This window comes from Arvicanthis niloticus, chromosome 3 (genome assembly GCF_011762505.2).
Source record: "Arvicanthis niloticus isolate mArvNil1 chromosome 3, mArvNil1.pat.X, whole genome shotgun sequence".
Lineage (NCBI taxonomy): Eukaryota > Metazoa > Chordata > Mammalia > Rodentia > Muridae > Arvicanthis > Arvicanthis niloticus.
Window position 1 is genome coordinate 80,588,133 of NC_047660.1, and position 13,174 is coordinate 80,601,306.

Sequence of the window (13,174 nt, forward strand, 5' to 3'; positions counted from 1 at the left end):
GTGAATCTGGAGCCTCCCGTGGGCTGAAAGACCACAGACCCTCTATGTTGAAGGACAATCATTCTGTGAAAATGCATTCACTTTGCTTTCTCTACTTAGGGCAGGTCTTGACATCTGTGTCTTTAGATGGAAAGCCCTTTGGGAAGTGAATGTGACCAGGTGAACTTACAGAATGCAAAACTGAACAAGCATGAGGTACAGAATGAGTTCAAACACAGTTTGTTGAACTGCAGTGTCAGATTCAGTACTAGATGCCAGAGAGGACAGAGATGGTAGCATGAGGGTGTGTATCCTTAGAGAATACTGGGTGCTGGTGGTTTCAGTCATTGGAGTATATGCAAAACCTTGTCATTTCTGCTAATTCTGGTTATGTGTTAACTGAATGCTATGGGTGCCAGGCTAGGGACTGGCATTTCAAAGTGCAGAGTTGATATGACAGACAAGGAACAAAGGTTTCAGCAGGGAAGAATGGAAGATACATACAAAGAAACCCCTAAGCATTGACAACAATGACACATGCTACCAAGGGAACAGAATGGAGCTAATATGAAGAATAATATGCATAATACGAAGAAGATATGCATGAGGTTAGTCGATTTATCAAAGGAGACTTGAAGGGCCTTTTGGAAGTAATGATGTTTACTTTAAGACTGGAGTCTGAGATTATACCAGGTACTTGAAGAACATGGGAGGAGGAGGAGGTTGGAAAGAGTGCATAGTAAAAAGTAGATTCTATAAGGCCCAGGGTCAGGGGTGAGGGCTTTGAAGAATGGCAAAGGTGACCCAGGAGTTATTCGAGTCACTGGGCAAGGGCTGTAAATACAGGGGATCCATGAACATGACCAATGTTAGCTGAAGGATTGGGTTCATAGTTTATTTGCAAGTTGATAGAAACCATACTGACTCTTTAAGTTAGGTTTTAATTTTGGAAGTTGGTGATTATGGGTGTAAAAGTTTCTCAGTCTCCTTAGTTGTAGGATCTGACTCTTTTTATTCAGATATGATCCAAAAATGGGAGTTGAGAGCTTACCCTCAGAATTCTCACAGGGCTAGAGCGTATCTCAGAAACATGGTGGGAAGAGCAAGCAGGGAGCTGGTCATGCACTTACAGAATCCACACAGACCCTTTCACAAAAGGATGGATCCTCTGTGGAAGCAAGGACACATTTCCTTCCCACTCCCACTAGAAAACGTGAAGGGGGAGCATGCAACACATCAAATCACAAACAGCAGTTTCATTACTCCACTTTTCATCTCATTCTTGGAAACAGGATCTGGATGTCTATGTTTGGGTGAAAACCTTTTTCTCTGCTCACCTTTGCCCTTTTAAAGGTCAGCAATGTGGCCAACCATTGCAAGTGATGTCTTAGCCCTGGCCAAGACACAGACTGACATGGGTGTGTGGATCACTGATCTCTCTAACCTGGAGCAAAAGATGCCACCAGCCCAGCTGGCTCTGTACACACTGTGGTGGTCTAAGCATCTTGAGGCGTTTACACAGCCCTTCCCTCCAGCAGCAGCATCCCCCGGGTCTTCCCTTTCTTCACCGTAGAGTGGAGAGTTTTACATTAGTAGAAGCATCCAGATGAAAGCAGATTGGTGATGGTTTCTACAGCAGCAGGAATTCCTGCTTTTTTGATCAGGTCTGCTAGAGTTGAAGAAACAGAGCTCTCTGGGCATTGGCTTTGTAGCAAAGAGGGGTCAAATGAAGCTGGCAAGGGAAGAAACGATTTGGATGTAATAAAACTAGGATTGTTCGGAGCCCAGATGAGAGCATTTCTCCTACTTGGTATTCAGATGAAATGCAGTTTGGAAGTCACATCGTTGAGTATTACATTTCTTCTGAGCTCCGGCTGTGTTTCCCATCAACGGCATTTTGATTTCATTCAGCTTGCATGGCCACCAGTAAAACCATAGACAGGTTCTACTCATGTGTGTGTTTATTTTATCATCTTGCCTGTGGACAGTGAAGCTATTAAAATATGATCTTAGTATCTGTTTGGGAACCATAATAGGTGGCTGGATGAGAGCAGGCATCTTGTACCACTGCTGACTGCCCTCTGCTCCCAGGGCACACTCATGCCGGCACTTAATTTGTTACCCTGCATTAGAACATGTCCCTGTCACCTCTGAAACTGTCACATAGGCAAGGCCTTTAGAACCTGTGTTCTTTAAACACAAAACAGGATTATGGATTAATCTCAGGCAGGGAAGTCCCCAGTGCTATATAACCTAACAAGTCAGACCAGGCTCTTGGCAAGTCCTCCCTGGACCGTCCTCTGCTCCTGCTAGTGACCCCATGGAGGAAAGAGTGGATGTGTGTGTGAGCCTAGGCATGACTTCTTGAAAGATCAACATTTGTACACACTGGAGTCACCTTTTATACATAGTGCTACTGACATTAACCAGAGAAGTAGGCCTGACAGGCGGGCCCCAACGCCAGCAGGAGAGTGGCTCAGCTGGCGTACACGATTTATCTGAAGGAACTGGACACAGGGTTAGTTACACAGCCTAATTGTTGGTAGTCCAAAAGGAACTATTACTTAGAGAGAGGGTCTTTGAGGTTCCTGAGTGTGACCTACCAAATGTGGTATTTGTGTAAATACATGCATTGGTGTTACACATATTAAATACCAGGGCTGTTTCTCAAGTTGAACTCTGGATATCATGGTTGGCTATAGCTACGTGTAACACTGAACATTCTTGAAGAAGGGACAGGAAACAGAATGAGGAATACTTTTAAACAAAGCCATTTATTTGAGAAGCTATAAAAGAGAGAAAAGGTCCCAGCTGAAGCAATCAGGTCTTGAGTGAATATTTGGCATCGAGGCAAGGAACTGAACTCTTTCTTATACTTGTCTAGAGACTACTTAATACTAGAGTGATATTTGATGCGGGATTAGGTTTAATCACTTTATATGAGAGGAGACTATAATCTTGTATTGGTAATCAAAACACTGAATATATTTTTAATCTGGAGAACCACTAGGAAGAAAAAAAATATACTTATTTCGAAAACAGAATACAAAGGCACAAATCCCAGAGAATCTTTTAGGGAAAATATAGCTGTTTACAAACCACAATGCAGTATTTAGTAAAGCCAGAGCTGAGTGTATGCATATAAACTATGCTTTCCAGTAGAACCTTTTTACACAGTCGTATTTTTAGAGAACAGACTGTCATCCATGAAGACCTGGGGACTTTGTTTCTGCCCAGGTGAACAAAAACTACATCTGTGCATATGTGTCATCAAGAAATGCCAGTTTCTGCTCTGAAGCACGAACATTGAGCAAGCAAGATGTATATTGTGGTTGATTTACAGAAAGGGCCTAAGCATGACCAGGTCCCCCAGTCTGTGTTAGGCTCCCCAGGGACCAATCCCTAGCACCTACTCGGGTTTGTGGGCTAGTTTATGAGCAGAGCTAAGGAGAACCAGAGTACCTAGTTCTGAGAACCTAGGATCAAATTTCTATTATCATTCGTGAAGATGGAGAGCAAAAGGAAGAGTGTCACTCCCCAGGATCTTGAGAAGATGTTGAATAGCATATTGCTAGCTACTTACATTGAAGGTGGACCAAGACTCACAGGTCTACAGTTGTGATCCACATAAAAGGCAAGCGATTCAGAATGTGAGACGCTTGCTCTTCCTGTTGTGCTGTCTCTTATACCCATCCTTTGGTATGTGGAAAGAACTGTTGGGATAGGTATCTTCATCCCAAACCTTCTCATTATGATGTGGTTTCTCCCAAAGTTAACCAATTGAGATTATTTTTCCATGAAGTAGTAACAGCTATGAGAAGAGGGAGCCAAGTCACTAAGGAGGATATTGGGCCCTAGAGACCCATTTGGGTGGATTTCTTTTTAAAGCAATGGGGTCAACATAAAGCCTCTATAAAATATAAATAACAGAGACACTGAAGTGGAAGATCTCTTTGGGGCAGTTCATGTCTAGGCTTTACTTTTCTCCCACTGAGGAACTAACCATTCCACATACCAATAGTTTGGAGCATAGATTAAATTTGAGTATGAAGAAGTACTATGTAATTTTTTTTCACTTAGCTGGATGATAATGGTAATAAAATCAGTATCTATTTGTGGCATTTATATGTAGTATTCTATTGCTCATATCTCCGATTGCATTTAAAGTATATATACATTTGTTTGTGACTGCTTATTTTTATGAAAACAGGACACAACAAGGGCATTTTGTCCCGTGATTCCTAGGGCTTTATGTATTGATTCAATAGGTGTCAAGCCACTGAATTGAATCTTGACTTCTTCCTGGAAATGTAGTCAGCCTCAAGAATCAAAGGCATTTACAACATGCTAACTCTACACTTAAGTCTTCTCAGCTATGACATTTTCAGAAAAGACTTGTCCTTGCCAGTATAGGATAGTTTAATTGTTCATTGATAACTGTGTTTTCTTCCAGCCAAACACTACTACCAGCTGTTTTATTATGGAAGCAATTCCTACTATGTGGCATATACTTTGAAGATTAAACATTTTGTTCTTATGTAATTGCAGAGTCTCATGTAGTGTTAAGAAGCAATAGGGACAGAGCTTGTGTGTCCTTTAATCAAGGACATCCCATAGTCACACCCTGCAAAACTATGATAGCGAAGTATCACAACCAGAGATCTGCTATTGACACAGCAGGGAACAGAACTTTATATAATTTCATTATATATATATATATATATTCATCATGTCACAAATGTTCTATTAATGAAATTGTGGAGTAATCTTTGAAATTTGCTTTTTTAAAAAATCATTGATCTGTTTGAGGGTCACCTGAGATGTGTATATCAGGACACCTTCCTTTTCATTGACCACCCATCTGTGGATATGTTACAGTTTGACTGATGTCCATCTGAAAACATCAGTCATCATTCTCAGCTTAAGGATAGTAAGAATATTGCTACTTTGAGCACTTTCCTTTTCTTTTGTGGGAAGCTATGGGGCAGTTTTCTTTGGTCTTTGCTGTCTGTTTGTCCAGTTGCTTTAATACCATTTGTTGGAAAAGCTACCTTTCAGTGATTGCTTTTGCAAACATCACTCAGGCAGATTTGTATAAACCTATTTCTGCATTCTTTATTCTATCCATCAATCCACATCTCTATCCCTATGCAAGTATCATACTATCTTGTTTACTAGAGCTATGTTGAAAGTAGAGCTATTCCTTTCTTTATTTTTCTTTGTTTGGCTTACTTGAACTTTTCTGGAGCCAGGATCTTTGAAATTCTGTTGAATTCACTAGAGAATTCTGGGAAACTGGGAGATTTGGGATTTTCTAGACAACAATGTCATATGCATGTAGGAACAGCTTTAGCTTTATTTATTTTTCTTCTTTTAGTTTTTATGATTTTTTTCTTGCCACATCACAGTGGCTAGAACTGAAAGTACTGGACTGAAGGAGAGATGTGAGAGACTATTGAGCTCCTAGCCTTGTTCTTGGGGAAAACTCTTTCTATGAAGTACAGTAACTGTAGATTTTCTTATAAGATCTCACTCTTAGAAAAATACCTGCTTCTATTTTCTTCCATGGTTTAAAACACAGTTTTATGACTTTAGAGGGAAGAGAACTGAACAGTGAACAGTGCCTTGGTAGCAGGTTCAGTTGGTTCCATTTGATCAGTATTGCTAGAAAAGCCATAATTGGCAGAATTCTAAGATGATCTTTGAAAGTCCCTCTCCCTGGGGTGTGCATCCTGTATGAAACAGGACAACCATACTTATGATCAGGTGGGTCCCATAGCTCAGCTGATGTTGAGAAATATCCTCGTCCTTGGTGGACCTGGCCTTAGCATGCAAGTCTTTAAAGGAACCAGGCACTTTCTGAATAAATTGGGTCAAAAGATGAGACAAGTCTGATGTGAGGGAGAGTCTTCATTGCCAGCTGTAAATATCTGAGGGGGACATGTGGCAATGAATGTAGTCAGTCTCTATGAGGTTAAACGGCAAGGAAATAGTGACCTCATGCCTCTTTCTGCAAAAAAGTGAATTTTGCTTCACCTTTAAGATCCTGAAAAGGACCCCAGGCTGCAGATATAATCTCCAGTGTCCTGAAATAAAGATCATGTAACTGAGTGGATAACCCAGTCATACTCTGTCCAGGCTCCTGACTACAGAATTCTGTGCTGTCAAGTTTATAGAGTTAAGACATTTAGAAAAGACCTGGGGTCAAGGGACACAGTTCACAAAAATGGATACAAGTCCATCTACTAGCATGTTCACGTGTGTGTTCATGTACACCAGCCATATGCTAGGTGTTGTGTTCAGGTGTAGGGGCACGAACCAAAATGAGCTGAGCTGTTTCTTTGCTATTGAGAGGCCCAGGGCTTCCTCCCAGATTACCCAGTTTATTACCTTCTAACAGCTCCCCAGTGATATATGTACTCAGAAGATTCATATTCTGGTGAAGAGAGACCCCATGCAATTTACTAGTAAATCTTTTGCTTTTTCTCAGCTTTAGTTGCTTATCTGCTTTTGGGGGGGAATATGTGAGGATCCATTGGGATATGGAACTCTGTATTATTTGAGTCAGAGGAGTTGTAGATGACTCCTTCCCCCTTCTCCCTCTCAGTCTATCTCCTGCAGTGATGTAGGGACCATACATCATGAAAGAATATGCAGTACCAAACAGGAGAATTAAAGCATGCTTTGAGTTTCCTGCATTCCAGGCGTAAGGAGATGTAGAGAGAAGCCACTATTATTGCTCAAAGTAGATAGACATGAGCCTGAGAACAGGGGGGCGGGCTTGGATTCAAGCTTAATTGGGGCTGATTTAAATTTGTTAGCATTAACAGGTGTTTCTTCTCAAGCCCAGTCTCCAGGGGATCCGGCTCCTTCTTCCCCTTTGGAAAGTACATAGTACTTCCTTGGATCATAAGGAAATAGGGCTGCCTCCAACCAGCACTCTCACTTGCTGACTGGGAGTGAACAGGACATGCTAATAAAGGTGACCAGATGACACGGACAAATGTCCTGATCATGTATTTTGAGGACATCAGAGATAAAACAATATCAAAATCAGGCAACACTATATAGACATAAGCAAAACACTAAAGCACATTACCAGACTGGTTGCTGAAAACCCAGTAAGTCTTCAGCCAGGAAGAAGGAGAAAGGTCCAAGGCACATGTACATTGGAGGGCAGGGTAGAGGTGGTGGGAGGTCCTGCTGACAGTTCTGGAGTCACTAACACACAGGCATTCCCTGGTGAACTATGTTGTAATCAGTATAAATCTAAAACCAGTATAAATCTAGGACCAGACACTCATGTTCAGAAGCAGAACAACTCTGAGGAGGTCATTTTGGCCAAATCAGTTACCATCATAACTGCTGCTGCTGGGCCCTGTCCTGCTTTGCAATCCTGTATTCTTCTCTTCCTCTTCTGTGGAGGCTATAGTCTGTCTACAACCTATTTTCCCCCATAAATATAGCTACCTTTATGCAGACCATCCTTGGTTGAAATGTCTTAAAATGACTCATTTCATTAACCATGCCTATTTATAACAATAAGTACAAGGAAGAATATGATATATTACCTGAAACCCCTCATCTAGATACCATCCAACTCATGAGAATAGTTTGATACATTTCCTTCTGGACTTTTTCTCCTATGAATATGCATTAAAGCATCCTGACATAGTTGTAACTGCAGTGTACTTATTATTTATCAACTTTCTTGTCTTGCCTAAGATTTTGTGTCTTTTCTTTACATTAAATCTTTTGACTTAGTATCTAATCACTAGCAAACATTCTAACAGTTGGGGGCCTGTGGTATTGTGTTAATCTAGACCCTTTGCAATGTTATCATATGTATGAGTACATAGTTTGCTAATCTCATTGTTTTTGAAATCAAACATACATAGGTGTTTTTATATGTATGCGTGATATGCATATATACATTTAATTATATTATGATACTTATAAACAACATTTTAACTGGCCCACAAATGTTAGGGCGGGAATTGTGAGAACAACTATTATTCCTTCTTTAGGATAAATAACTAAAGTGGAGAAGCTGAACAAAATGCTAATTCTTAAGTTTTACTGCATGTAAAAAAAATTAAAAAGGTTTTTCCCTATGATCAGAGATAAGCCTTCCACAAAGAGTGGATATTACCTTTGGTCAAGGCAATAAAATATGCCTGCTCTGATACTGCTCTTTTTGATGAAGTGGGCATATGGGTATTTAGATTCAAATAAATTAAAATGATACTGAAAATCCAGTTCCTACTGCCTCGTACCAAGTGCACTTTAGACAGCTGGCCAGCAACCCCACTGCTGTGGGTACTCCGTTGAGTAGGGTGACCCATTACCTCTCTCCATTCCTTCAGCTTCATGTTTGGAATTTTGTCTCAGTAAGAGTAAAATATGAACCACTCACATTTTGCAAATGTTTGACTTGGCTTGTTATAAGTTAAGCTTAAATCTTTCCACATTGCACTGAAGAAGAGTAGGCATCTTTCTGAAAAATGCTAAGGGTTGGAAATACAACCCTTTGCCATCTTTTCATAGGCTGAAAACTAAATGCCAACATTTAAACAGACACCTTCCTTCATAACCATTGCAGCTAATCACCTCAGCACTGCAGGCACACTTGGAGCAAGCAGGTAGGTGCTGTAGCTCAGGGGGCCTCCCACCGGACCCACAGGTACAGTAACAGGATGTACTTAACAGATGGGAGAGTGGTGCATAGAAAGGGCAAGTGCAGAGCCCACACATGCTGGGGCGCTCTCTTCATTAGGAGCTCAGCTGTCTAGCTTGGAACCTCTGCTCCTCAGCACACTCTATCCTCTTCCTAAGGAGTGTTAGAGAAAATAACACTGCTGGGGAGCAGTAACACAGAATACAGAAAATGACTCAAAGGTCACCCAGAACAAGCACGCCTGGAAGCCTTCCCCAGCCCCCGGGCCTGGTGCTTTCTAGAGTGGAGCGTGCCTGCGGCCAGTTTGGAGGTTGGTACTTGTCCTCCAGTACCCACTGACTTAATGGTATCTGTAAAGTCAAGTGTATCTGTTTTATATGTTTCTTTTTTATACATCTTTTGTCACCATATGTGATCTGGTTAATTAGTCTGGGAAGAGAAAATGCTAAATGTTGTTAAAATTGTGCTCGAAGGAGATTTTATTAGCAGAGGAAGGCTGGGAGGTGATGTATTCAGCAGAGTTCTTGGATACCTTCATTCAACAAGGAGAAGGTAAATCACATGCACAATCTAGAGACTGTCATTGGGTCCAGGTGGCAAGCAGCCTGGCCATCAGTTTCAACATTTTCCAAAAGATGTCACTCTAATGCTGCAGTGGAGAGGTGGGAGGGTGAGCCAGCTACAAGTGCCAGGTACTGGTAATGGGTAGGTAGCCCTTGCTCTTAACAGATCTGAAAGCTCACAGCATTACCAGCTGAAAGTTGCTGATTCTGAGGAGGATGGAGTAAAGCCTGTGTCATTTTGTTCTCCTGGAAGGAGAGAACATTGTCCTTCCTTCTTTTGTTCCTTCCTTCCTTCCTTCCTTCCTTCCTTCCTTCCTTCCTTCCTTCCTTCCTTTTTTCCTCTGTCCCTCCTTCCTTCCTTCCTTTTTTCCTCTGTCCCTCCTTTCTTCCTCCCTCTTTCAATTTTGTTTTTAGAGTTGTTTGCATATGTATGCATGTTCGTGGTGGGACACATGTTTGTGTATTGTGAATGTCAGAAACAAACCTTGGGTCTTGTCTTTCAGGGGCTGTGTGCCTTATTGTTTTAAATAAAGTCTTTGATAGAGTTTGTGGATCTCTACTTTGAGTAGACTGGCTGACCAGAGAGCTTCAGGGACTATGTACCCCGGTGTCTGGCTTTGTATGTGGGTGCTGGAGACTGAGTGTTGATCTAGGGTCTTCAAGCTTGCATTGCAAGCACATTGTACTGACTTAACTATCCCCTAGCCTTCCCCTGGCCTGGCTTGTCACCTTGTGATCCAAGTTGATTCCGAACCTTCAGTAATGCTGGCCAAATTCAGCTAATCTCCCAGGATGAGAGAGGAAGAATACAGAGCAGGCCTAGGAACACATGGTATGAAGCAAGCCTAAGAATGCCTGGACTCTATTGCACCACAGAACTGGGGACATTTACAATTCAAATGTGGAACTCTGGGGTCTTGGTTCTTGCCAGGGTATTAGTGAACCCTGGCTTTCATCCTTTCAGGAGCTGTGCCTGAATACCTTGTCTTCATGGCAAGGAACTGGCACTCTAGGCAGTCAGAGGGCAAGGTCTTCAAGGGCAAAAGTACTAAGGTTGGCTTTAATGCTTCAATGTATCAGCATGAGTGTCTCTGAACTGTGTCTTTGTGGTCTCAGTTTTTCTATTGTGCAGAGTTTATTAGGTATGAACACCTAAAGCATGCTGATTTTAAGGGGATTAGAGTTGAGCTCTAGCACCCAAACATGTGCCATGCACACACCGTGCAGACTGTAAAGTCTGCGTAGATGGGACACCCCTGGGTCCAGTACAGGTGGCTTGGATAGGAAATGCCCTGTAGGGTGTTAGACAGAGAAGACTGGGTACCTTGTCTGTACTATCTTAGAGTTGTCGTATGTGAGTTCTGCATGAGGCCTCTATCTGCCCACTTGGTAAGGAAGGATCTGGAGGTTTAAAGAGAGGTCAGCAATCTCCAGGGTTCCCAGGCTTGTCTACACTTTGGAATCACCTAGATTCTTAATAAATTATAGATGACTGGCTTCAATCTCATGTATGACCACAGTATTAGGAGTTTTTCTAATTTAATAAATAATTTTAATATGTAGCAAGCTAAAGCATTAGGATATATATATATATATATATATATATATATATATATATATATATACCAAGGCCATGAATTTGAGAATTTGAGATAGAAGAGGGGGGTTACATGGTTGAGAAAAAAATTAAAGGGGATGAAAATGATGTAATTATATTTTAATTTAAAAATGTAGGCTGGGCAGTAGTGGTACACACCTTTAATTCCAACACTCAGGAGGCAGAGGTAGGTGATTGAGTTCAAGATCAGCCTTTTCTTCAGAGCAAGTTCCAGGACAGCCAGAGCTACACAAAAAACCCTATCTCAGAAAACAAAACAAAAAAACCCAACAGCAACCACCAACCAACCAACCAAAAACCAAAACACAACAACAAAAAGCTTTAAAATTACATGTAAAATCACAGTGGTCCTCTAGATCCAAGCAATACTTGATCCAACTCTGAAGAATTCCAGCTTTTGATCACTTAACATGGCTTAAAGGGGGTCATATGTAGACAAGCCCTGAAAGATGGGTATCTTTGGTGAATAGAAAAGAATGAAGGACTGTGTAAAAGTGTATGTTTACTGCCCAAGTAATTGAAGATAGGTGACAGAGATCCTGAAATCTTTGAATTCAGTAATAAGCAAACATACAATGGGTCAGAAATTCCCTAGGACTGTGTTAACAAGAGCCATCACTCCGATGATATGTGGTTGGAGCTATTTTTATTATCAACCAGATTTGATTTAGAATTGCCTAGGAGATAGACATACTTCTGGGTGTGCACAAGTGGGTGTTCAGAGATTTAGTAAAGAGAAAGGCCTTCGAGAGTGTGGTAGATACCATCTCATAGGCCAAGGGAGAGGTAGAGTAGAAAGGGAGAGGGTGAGCTATGGACCAGCATCCACCTCCTTCTGTTTCCAGGCCCATGAGTACGGACAAGCCTCACACTTCTCTTGGTACAGCCATAAGCCTTATCTAAAACATTAAGCCTAGTATATCATCTCAAACTGTGAGCTGAAATAAATTCTTCATTCCTTAAGTTGCTTCTTTGGGAGTATTTGGTCCCAATAAGGAGAAGAGTAACTTAGAGATTTCTGACAAGGCTCTTTGAGCTAAGCAAGGCCTGTTATAAGCCCTATTTCACAGATGAGGAACCTGAGGCCCAGTAATACCATAATCTGGACTTATCCAGTTGTAACAGCTTGCTCTTGAATGTATGTAAGCAACCTGCTATGCTATGAATCCTCAGCCCTTCCGTCAGTGTTTGTGCCCAGAGATGGGCAGATCTAGGCTCAGAATCACAGGACAAAGGATTGAGGCTGAACATGGAGAGGAATTTCCAAAAGAAACTTAAAAATAGGCTCTTAAGTGTCTTAGTGCACTTGAGCTATTACTTAGAACATGGTGATTTAAACAACAGAAACTCATTTCTCACTGTTTTGGGGTCTGAGATATTCAAGACAACAGTACTGGAATGGCCTGGCTTAGAAGAGGACTGACTTTTTCATGTGGTATAGTATTGAGTTCTTTCCATGCCCTTACATGGTGGCAGAAGAAACAAGCCTTCTTGGTCTTGTTTAATCAAAGATTTATCACGAATTAGAATTCAGGAGTAGATCTGCCCTCATGAGATAATCCTTTTCCAAAGCCCCTATTACCTTATTAATGCCATGTCCTTGGGATTTAGGTTTTTAGTGTATGAATTGGGGATGAGGGTCACAAACCTCAGACTATAACACTAAGGAAAGTATAATGTTTAGGACACTGGAGAGAGGCTACAGCACTCCTAATTTGTAAAATACTATTTTCAAAGATTATTTAATGACAAAGGAAAGTACATTAATTATTTATAAGAGTATATATTCATGTGTTATATATATATATATATATATATATATATATATAGTGGTAGAAAATTACAACAAAATATATTATTTATTTCTAGGTGATGGGAGTTGGGGATATCTTGACTAAAAATAATGTTATTAATTATAATGGAAATAAAAACTTAAGTTTTCATATTTGTAGCCTTCAGATTCTGTGGAGAACTGGAACACTGAAACCTGACCTGGTGACCACTATAGTAGAGGAAATACCTCTTGCTCTTTAGTGTTTGTGTTTGGAGAGTAAAGAGAGCCATTCACAGAACTCTAAAACATTAAGCCTAGTGTAACCATGGGCAATGCCCAGAAACATATTCTGAGACAGTGATTGCTTGAAGGTGGCTGCAGGAATTGTGGGTCAGAGGTCAGTGCCATAGCAAGCAGCACTTTTTGTCTAGGAACTCATAAACTTCGATGGAGTGTTGTCATGATTTTGAAGTAATATTTCAAAACCCTACTTGCAACATGTTGGAAACTTTAGTCTCTCTGGATAGTAGGAACGATGGATGTTGGGAACAAATGATATCTCT

General features: G+C 41.0%; 1 protein-coding gene across 1 annotated transcript in view; it reads left to right on the top strand.

Annotated features, from left to right (window-relative positions):
- Erc2 (ELKS/RAB6-interacting/CAST family member 2) overlaps positions 1–13,174 on the top strand; it is an 827,882-nt gene that overhangs the window by 483,212 nt on the left and 331,496 nt on the right.